Here is a 9,254-nt window from a genome sequence, read left to right as displayed (position 1 = left end):
ACTGAAGAACCAATTTCAAGAGTCTCATTATGTGGAGAGCCGAGCCCCCGATCGAGAGGCCTTGTAAACAAAGCCCTTATTTGGCTAAGCTACTGCTATTGGTTGCTTCTACATCTGGTGATCTATCTGCTTTTGCTACATGGCCCATTGGGATTGGCTAAGTTTGGGAGTACTCAACAGCCGAGGGTGGGCCAGGAGGCGGAGCTTAAGTAAGGTCCAGAGAGAGAGAGGCAGGAGCGACAGAAGGATTAAGATTAGGGCAGGAGGAGAAGCAAGCAGGAGGAGCAGGAGGGAGAAGCATCGTAAAAGGGTCCTGAAATAAACTGCAAAAAGGAAGAGCTCCTGTCGTTGCGTCTTTCTTGCTGGACGAGGAGGACCCCGACATCATTTGAGTTCATTTAAAATAGAAAAGACTAGTTTGTCAAATATGTTTTCCCTGGGGGGACAAAAAAACAGCTTAAAAAATAATAGCACTATCCACAGACTTAAAAACAATCTGTGGGTCTTTTTATGTAATTAAAACTTACTGGGAAAAATTATATGTTATCGAACACACTGATGAGCTAAACACAATTGGAGAATTGGAGATGAAAAAAAAAAATGGCAAGACCAACGTACTTACTGACCTCCATCTTCAAGGAAATATAAATTAGGTAATAAGAGTACCGTGGGCGGCTCTTGATAACGCACACAACCTCGTTATAAACCTCAGCCGAGTGAAGTCAGCTCCAGACCCCTCAAATATAATCGACTTTCTATCATGATGGCACAGAGGCTAAGATGTCCTTAATGTCAGGAAATGGATTTTAAAGAAAACTAGACCATTTTATCTATAATTTAAGAACTCTCCCTCTCTGTACTTTTAGCCTTAAATCTCAAACTCCAAAGTCTCAGAAGTTCCTTAAATGATGAAATTTGGTTTTCAATATGTTTCCATAAAACCACCGAGGCCTGGAACTCCTTGTTAAAGGATTATGTCAGAGTTAATTTTGGCTTTTTTTTTTTTTTTGCTCTAGCAAATCAAATGCTGAGTATCTTTGGAACATGTAATATGCCGGGGCTCCAAAATATAAAGAAATAGAAAACCTGACCTAGGTGTGAAGAATTTTTTTTATTATTATGGTTGTCAATTTTGATTCCCTCCTTGGCTTTCTCTAGTAAGACTAGTGCAGATTCCATTTCACTCAGGGAAGAGAAGACTGGTCTCTTACGAGAGCTGTCTGTCTCATTGCTGGGAAGCCTTAAGAAACCCAAGTTTGTCCTTCCAGGGAGCCTTTCCTTGAATCCCACCAGATGGCTTCCAGTTTTAGAAAGAACAGGAACCCTTTGGTTCTGAATGTTATCCCATGAATATCCCAGAATGCATTATGCTTCCTATGAGGACCTATTCCTTGGGCTGGCACCTCCTGCTTCCACTTACCTGCAAGATCAGATTCTAACTGCTCATCCTGACCAGGGCCTTTGTCACCTGCTGATGCTCACTTTCTTCAGTCTTATTTCCTGTTTGAGGTGCCCAAGGCTTGCCTACCCTGTTCTTTTCCAGGGCCATGGTCTGCCATCATTCGTTGTCACTTGCTCTGAAAGCTCCTTTTAATCCCAGTAGCGGAGGGAGACTCCCTCTTCTCTTTGCCATCTGAAGATACCTCGGTTTAAGGTAGATTCCAACATTGCTTTTCATAAGATTATAAACGTCTCAGAGCTGCACTGACTTCGTTAGTCTCTCTGTCTTGGTCGTCCCTGCGTTACGCACGCAGTAGACGTAGACGTGTAAAAGATGTCTGTTGAGTATGTGAATTCATCTCTAACCCCAAATATCAGAACAGACTCGAACGTACAGTTCTCCTGGTAATTCTAATGCATCCTGCTGTGGTGGTTAATTTTATGTCAACTTGACACCTGAGAGGAGGGAAACCCCAGGTGAGAATATGCTTTCCTAAGACTGGACTATAAGGAAACCTGCAGAGCATTTTCTTATTTAGTGTAGGCAGAACAAACTGTAGGTTGAAGGTTATGTGGTTGGGTTAGAGTCCCAATCCCTTCAAGTCTTGCCTGGTTCTAGGTGATAGCCAGCTCAGGCTCCATATCCCCTGTTGCTAAGAGTCTTAGATAAAGGCACTCTTAGAGACTCCTGGGAGTTTCCATTGCATTCGATTTCTAGCTTGTCCCAGAGATGCCTCCCAATTCCAGTTGTCTCTTCCAGTACTCTCCCTCCATCCTCCTCCAAGCTAATCCCTCCTGTTCCCACCTCCTTAATTGCCAGGAGCCTCCCTGCCTGGAGTGGCTTGAAAGGAGAGTCAGGCTCCAGTGTAGCTTTAAAGACTGATGGCCTCTGGACTCCTCTAGCTCTCTAACTATACGGAATGCTAATGATAACTTTAAAAAAAAAAAAACCTAAAAACTTTCTTGCTCTTTCTGAGGGTTGAAAGTCACTGAATTAACACCTGTAGCCTGCCAGCAGGAGACTAAGTAAAGGACTAATTGTCAGAATGTTTTCCCTTTTATCCAAGCCTCTTGCTTGTCAGGCTAGGGGGAGGTTTTGGAGCAGTAAACTTCTATTGAGCCAGGAGAATAGAATCATGCTCGCAGAAGAAAAACTTTTAAACAAGCAAATATGGACTAACGTTGCATATGTTCATATGCAAATCCATGCACACACATTCATAAATCTCCATTTGAACCAGTTGGGCCCAAGTTACAGACATTCTCATAATTACACACACACACACACACACACACCTATACTTACATATGCATTTGGAGCAAAAGACCAGAACCAGTGCAGAAAGAACTCACTCGTTCTGATGAAAAATGAGCTCCAATCTTTATTGCATAGAGAAAGAAAAAGGTTCTACCCTTTTATTGCTAATTAATTAAACCAAGTCTGTAAGAATAAAGCTTTGTTCTCTTTAGTAAGACCAGTTCTGTCCCACGGGTAAGGAGAAGCCTGCCTGCCCCTTCTGTTCTCTCTACAGCTCCTTCTTTTTTTCTCTATCCTTCTGCATTCTGCACATTGCTCTCTTAATTTTTTAAGTTGCCTTATAATTTCTAAGTTATTCCACTCTGCATTCTCCTTCTAATCTTGCCCTCTCCTCTACCTGTTTTGTCCCAGTAAGGCCATTATTTCCAATTCTAAATTCTTGAGTTTAGTCCTGTCTCAAAAGTGTTCTGTCTAAAAAGTTCTGTCTAAAAATGTGTCCTCAGCTCAGTTCCTCTTTTCTCTCTTTGTCCTCAGCATTTATACATCTTTCAGAATACACAATCACATGGAAAAATATTCACCACAAGCTTACGCCTAAATCCAAATCGTAAATCGAATAAGAAATTTACAACAGGGAATGTTTACATGCATACCCATTAGGAGTAATTATCTGGCTAAACATTCATCACCTATCACAGCTCCACAGGTTCATGGAAAGTTAAAAAAAAAAAAAACATAACTAAGTTATTAGTGAAGTTTTATATAGATAAACCCAGTCAATATTTCATCTTCTGCTTTAGCACCTATAATTTGGTGTTCCCTATTTATGACCTTTGGTTAATGCTTTTAGAACCTTTTGGAATGTGCTCTCAGTAGTAGAACACCTGCTTACAGAAGCAATTAACTGGTGACACATGGAGACTGGCAGAGTTCTCACTGCAGTTTTGACATCAGAAAGGACCTAATAGCAGTCCCACTATAAAAGAGCTTAATGAAGGCTGGTATAATTTGTAGGAATTTTTACAGGACCATCATTAAGAACTAAGAAACCATCTAGTTGTCTATATAGCATCACTACAAGACAGTACATCTTTATTGTTCTGCAGAGATCTGCTCAAAGGGTGGGATAATAACTAGTGATTGTTATATATGTTTAATAATAACAGGAAAAGCATATTAATAGCAGGAATCTTTCCTAAAATGAATTTTTCCTGGGCCTTTCCTATAGGAGCAAATCTGTCATGGATTATTATTAATTCAAGGCAGACTCATCTCGGGAAGATCACCTGGTAGCTACTAGCTCCTAAAACCTAATCTCCTCCCCTTATCTGAGATGTTTATTCTATTTCCTCTTCCCAGGGAGATTCAAGATTCTCCACTTGAGCCTTCCTGGTTCTTTAGCTTCCCTGGCTCTGTGGATTGCAGTATGGGTTATCCTTCGCATCACAGCTGGTAACTACTTATAAGTGAGTACATACCATGTTTGTCTTTGTAGGTGTGGGTTACCTCATCATAATATTTTTTTTCTTGTTCCATCTATTTGCCTGCAAATATCATGATGAGATTTTGAGTTTTAAAACACTTTGTATCTTAAAAGACTGGCTATTTCAAAGAGACTGTTTTTTTTAGATGTTTGGATTTTTAAAAATTTTAAAATTTGGAGTATTTTATATTGTGATTTCTTTTAACATTCTGGTTTTTATTTAAGAAGTGATTTAATTTGATATTTGATTTGTAACTACTTGGGAAGTGCTTTTGATTCCCAGAACTGGGTGGGAGTGAGGTTTAAGCAGTGTTCCTGATACATACTTCCTTATAACAGAAAGCAATATGGAGGCTCAGCAATAAACATCTACTGCTGCTTATGTAAACTCAGCTCTAGAAAAAAAAAGTGTGATATGTAATTTCTGTTTGAAACATTCCCATTTCCAATACTGTGTGATAATAACAGGGTATTCCAGATGTTCCACCACTGACCAGCAAGCTATCAATGACTATGAAGAAATGGTATCCTCACTGATGCCACTCATATTGTTATATATCCAAATGTGTGCCCATGACACATTTGCATACACGTTAATGTTAAGACTTGAAAAGCGCACAGAAAGCACTACAAATAGCTGTCTGTGTTCTGTAGCCATACAAATATTTTCAAGGCCAGGGGAGGAACCCTGGCTACCTATTTAAAATTTTGTTATAATATATGTGGGTTAAGGAGAGTTCCAGAACTGAGAATAAGAAAGGAAAGGTTGTGGATTAATAGTGATGTACTTCTGTGTTAAGTTGACAAGAGGACAGTTGTCCTGGCTAGTTTTATGTCAAGTTGACACAAGACACAGTCATGGGAGATGAATATCAGCCGAGACAATGCCTCGGTAAGAATTGCCTATAGGCAGGCCTATAAGGCTCTGGCTTTGGAATTCCTCTTTCACACTCATCTTGACTGTTGTGTTGATAACAATAAGCAAACATCTTTTTCAGAGCCTCTGTTATGAGGGCAGGGCAGCAGGGTCAGTAGTATCTTTGGGCCTAGGCTTTACATCCTCGGGCCTCTTGCCTGACCGTAGTTTCACAATGTTCATGTCTTTAAAGATCTCTAGCATATTCGGCACGTCAGGCTTCTTTGGGTGACCCTTAGCCAAAGTCTTTCCAGCATTGCTTGTCTCTTTGTTCTTTAATCAGATCAAGAGCAGACATACTTTGGTGGGGCACCAATGGAGGAGGAGGGGAAGGAGGTGATGGTGTTATAGTAACAGATGCGGAAGTGACCTGAACTGGGACTCTGTTGCTCCTGCAGGGTCATAATCTTGTCAGTCTGAGTTCTAACGACAGCAAGCTCATTCTAGAGTGCTGAGATCTTCTGCAAGGCTTCCTCACTGGCCTCACTTTGGAGGAGGCTCATCTTGAAACAAGTTCAGGAAGGAAATATGCCTACTCCGGGGCTTCTCAAGAAAGGTCATCCTCAAGGAGGGAGGCTCGGACCTGACCTCTGCCCTCAGTCTTGTTGAGCACTCTCCTTCTGTGGCTCCAGCATCATCAAGCAATGCCATCATATCCTCTCCTAGGACTCTTGGACACTGAATTAGAGATAAGTGGGTACCAATTTTCCTGATGATACTTCAAGACGAACCGTATGGTTTTACAGACCAAAGTACCAACTGCATACTGACCCCAATTTGCTGAAACACTCTCCTCATGGGCACTTAATCCAGCCCAGCATTTAGATGGCCAAGTCTTCCCAACATGCAGTCGAAGTACTTCAGGCATCCATAGCAGCACAGGGTCCACAGAGTATACTCTGCTGCTGTGATGTTTCTACTGACGAGAGACCTTGGATGAACAAGAAAGGAAAGGTTGTGGATTAATAGTGATGTACTTCTGTGTTAGGTTGACAAGAGGACAGTTGTCCTGGCTAGTTCTATGTCAAGTTGACACGAGACACAGCCATGGGAGATGAGGGAATATCAGCCGAGACAATGCCTCGGTAAGAATGGCCTATAGGCAGGCCTATAAGGCATCTTCTTAATGAGGGATTGATGAGGGGATGGTCCTTCCCATTCCAAGCCAAGGAAAGCAAGCAAGTAAGCAGCACCTCTCCATGGCTCCTGCATCAGCTCCTGTCTCCAGGTCCTAGCCCTGCTTGAATGTCTGCCCTGATTTCCTTCCGTCATGGACTACAAAGTAGAAGTATACAACAAACAAACCTTTTTTCCCAATTTTCTTTTTGGTCATGTCGTTAGGTTGCCCTAACCAGGACACAGGCATATGGGAACAAATATAATGTGAAGGAATACGATCTCAACTCTAAGGCTTATGATTACCATTTATTATTGTTATATTTTGCCCCTGAGGCTGTGAGTCCGAGCTGAGCTGGGCCACATGCCCTTGACTCACAAGTTTCGGCTTGTTATTTGGAATTAGATGCCTTTCTGATATCCTCCTCTCTACTGTCACTTTGTTCCTCCTCCTGGTTCTTGGTCTTTTGACATATTTCTGTATCTTCGTTCTTAGGGTGTCAGATGCTCGCTCTTTTCTGTTATGATTCTAACTCTGACCCCACTGATTTTGTCTCCTTCTGCTGTCTGGATTCCAGCATGATAACCTATCTCCTCTCCATTCATGAAGAAGATATCACTTCTTCATAGGAAGAACTCAAAAAGAATGGCAGCAGATGCAGTGACTATAACTAGTGTGTTAGACTAGGATGCTGGAGTGGGAACCAGGGAACAAGGGCAGTGGAATCAGGTGCTCACGGTGAAAGTACAGCTCAGCTACCTGGGCAAAGCAGAACAGGCAGACCAAATCCAGGGCATGCACAGGTCTCATGAATCTGAATTTCCATGTCCACCTGAGGAAAAGCCAAAAAAGACATGGCATCAAGGTGAAAAGCTCATGGTGTGGTGGCCCAGGTCAAGGACATAAGTACTGTCCTGGCTGGTTTTGTGTACCAACTTGACCCAGGCTGCAGTTATCGCAGACATGGGAGGTTCAGTTGGGGAAGTGCCTCCATGAGATCCAGCTGTGGGGCATTTTCTCAGTTAGTGATCAAGGGGGTAGGACCCCTTGTGGATGGTGCCATCCCTGGGCTGGAAGTCTTGGGTTCTATAAGAGAGCAGGCTGAGCAAGCCAGGGGAAGCAAGCCAGTAAGGAACATCCCTCCATGGCTTCTACATCAGCTCCTGTTTCCTGACCTGCTTGAGTTCCAGTCCTGACTTCCTCTGGTGATCAACAGCAATGTGGAAGTGTAAGCTGAATAAACCCTTTCCTCCCCAACTTGCTTCTTGGTCATGATGTTTGTGCAGGAATAGAAACCCTGACTAAAACAATTACTAACTGGTCCCTTTGGCTGAGTGTAATGAATTTCCTGGACATGAGTTGTCAAGTTTGGGGGAGACTTAATCCATGTTTGTATCCATTTGTGATAATAATCACAATGGGGAATTAATTACAAGAGATGGGAAGGCACTTGAGGTGAGGACTGCCGCCCCGCCTGGTCTGACATTTTAGGGTACAGTCCCTTCTATCTCAGGCCTCTGCATTTGCATGGCCACCACAGGCATCATCTTGTCCTGAGTGCCACATTCCCTGACAGCCAGCCATGTCTCCTTGATGTCACTGTTCTATCTGCTACTTAGTGATTCTCTTATTTATTGCACATTTACACCGTAATGCATCACCTGAGCAGCTGCACTAGCCCTGCCCCTTCCAATCAGCCTCAAATCTTATTCTCTGCTCACAACCCTTGTCTCTGATTTTTTTTTCCTGAGAAGACCGAGGACCCTGAATGAACATTCTTCTACCCCCTGCTCCTGGCCAAAACTCCACCTCTGCTGCCTCTAAATGCTCTTGACCTTCTACCCGATGTCCGTTCTTTCCTTTGGACTCAGATAAAAGGCAGCCTTCATCCTCTTGAGGGCTGACCTGCTTTCCTGTTCTCCAGATCACTGCTTTCCCTTCTCAAACTCCTTCAGGTGACTCTGCCTCTGACACTCTCTCCTCTCTAGGTAACGATGCAGGTGAGATGGAAGAATTAGCAAGAGAGAGAGAGAGAGAGAGAGAGAGAGAGAGGGAGAGAGAGAGGGAGAGAGAGAGGGGAGCCTTGTGTGCTTGTACATGTGCTCACACACACACACACACACATCTCTCTGTGTGTGTGTGTGTGTGTGGTGTGTTGGGGGCACAGAGGTCCTTGTACTCACCTTGTACCTCTCCTTAGGGGAGATGTCACATGTACATAATAGCCTGGAGACCTCCATGCTATCCATCAGAGACCGATAGATTAGATTCTAGGCCCTTTAATCATACCTTAAGCACCTACCCTCGTGGTCACATGTAGTTGGGAGAGGGGTTTCTATGTCATCATACCTTAAGCTTTACTGCACACCTGAAATTGGCCAGATTGAACTGATTGCTGCCTGGACACCTTTCCAAAATTTTACTGTGTTTTAAATACACTGACAGTGAACCATCTGGCACTAGACTCCCCAAAGGTGTGATCCAGGTTGACAAAATTATTCTATACTGGGTTTTCATTCTCACTTCTCTGTGAGGTCCATTCCCTGTATGACACCTTCAGGGACCCACCTTATGTGTGTGTATAGACTGGTGTACATGTGTGTATGGGTACAAGTACATGTGTATGCACATGCATGTTTGTTTAGAGGCCAGAGGTCAAACTTTGGTTTGATTTCTCAGGTGACATCCATCTTGTGTTTTGAGACAGGGTCTCTCAATGAGACCTGAGACTTGGTAGTTAGGCTAGACTATCTCTCCCTCCACAGTGCTAAGATAAGAAGCATGTATCATCATGTCCAGTTTTTCATGTGAGTTCTAGAAAATGACACTCTGGTCCTCATCCTTGTATGGTGATCACTTTACTGACTAAGCCATCTTCTCAGCATGTCTCCACTATATTCTGGACCACCCTATATCTTTTAAAGTATGATTTTCTTCATTTCAAACAACATATATGTGAGTAAGCACCTCATTTTCACCTAGGGACTTGTCTTTTTTTGGGTTTTTTTGTTTGTTTGTTTGTTTATTTTTTGGGTTTTTT

General features: G+C 42.8%; 1 pseudogene; it reads right to left on the bottom strand.

Annotated features, from left to right (window-relative positions):
• Window positions 1-5,053: 5,053 nt before the first annotated feature.
• LOC116074414 lies at window positions 5,054-5,918 on the bottom strand (annotated as a pseudogene).
• Between the last annotated feature and the right edge of the window lie 3,336 nt (window positions 5,919-9,254).

This window comes from Mastomys coucha, unplaced genomic scaffold (assembly GCF_008632895.1).
Source record: "Mastomys coucha isolate ucsf_1 unplaced genomic scaffold, UCSF_Mcou_1 pScaffold3, whole genome shotgun sequence".
In the NCBI taxonomy this organism is placed as follows: domain Eukaryota; kingdom Metazoa; phylum Chordata; class Mammalia; order Rodentia; family Muridae; genus Mastomys; species Mastomys coucha.
Note: the sequence above shows the minus strand (reverse complement) of the source record. Positions and strands in the feature narration are given on the sequence as shown.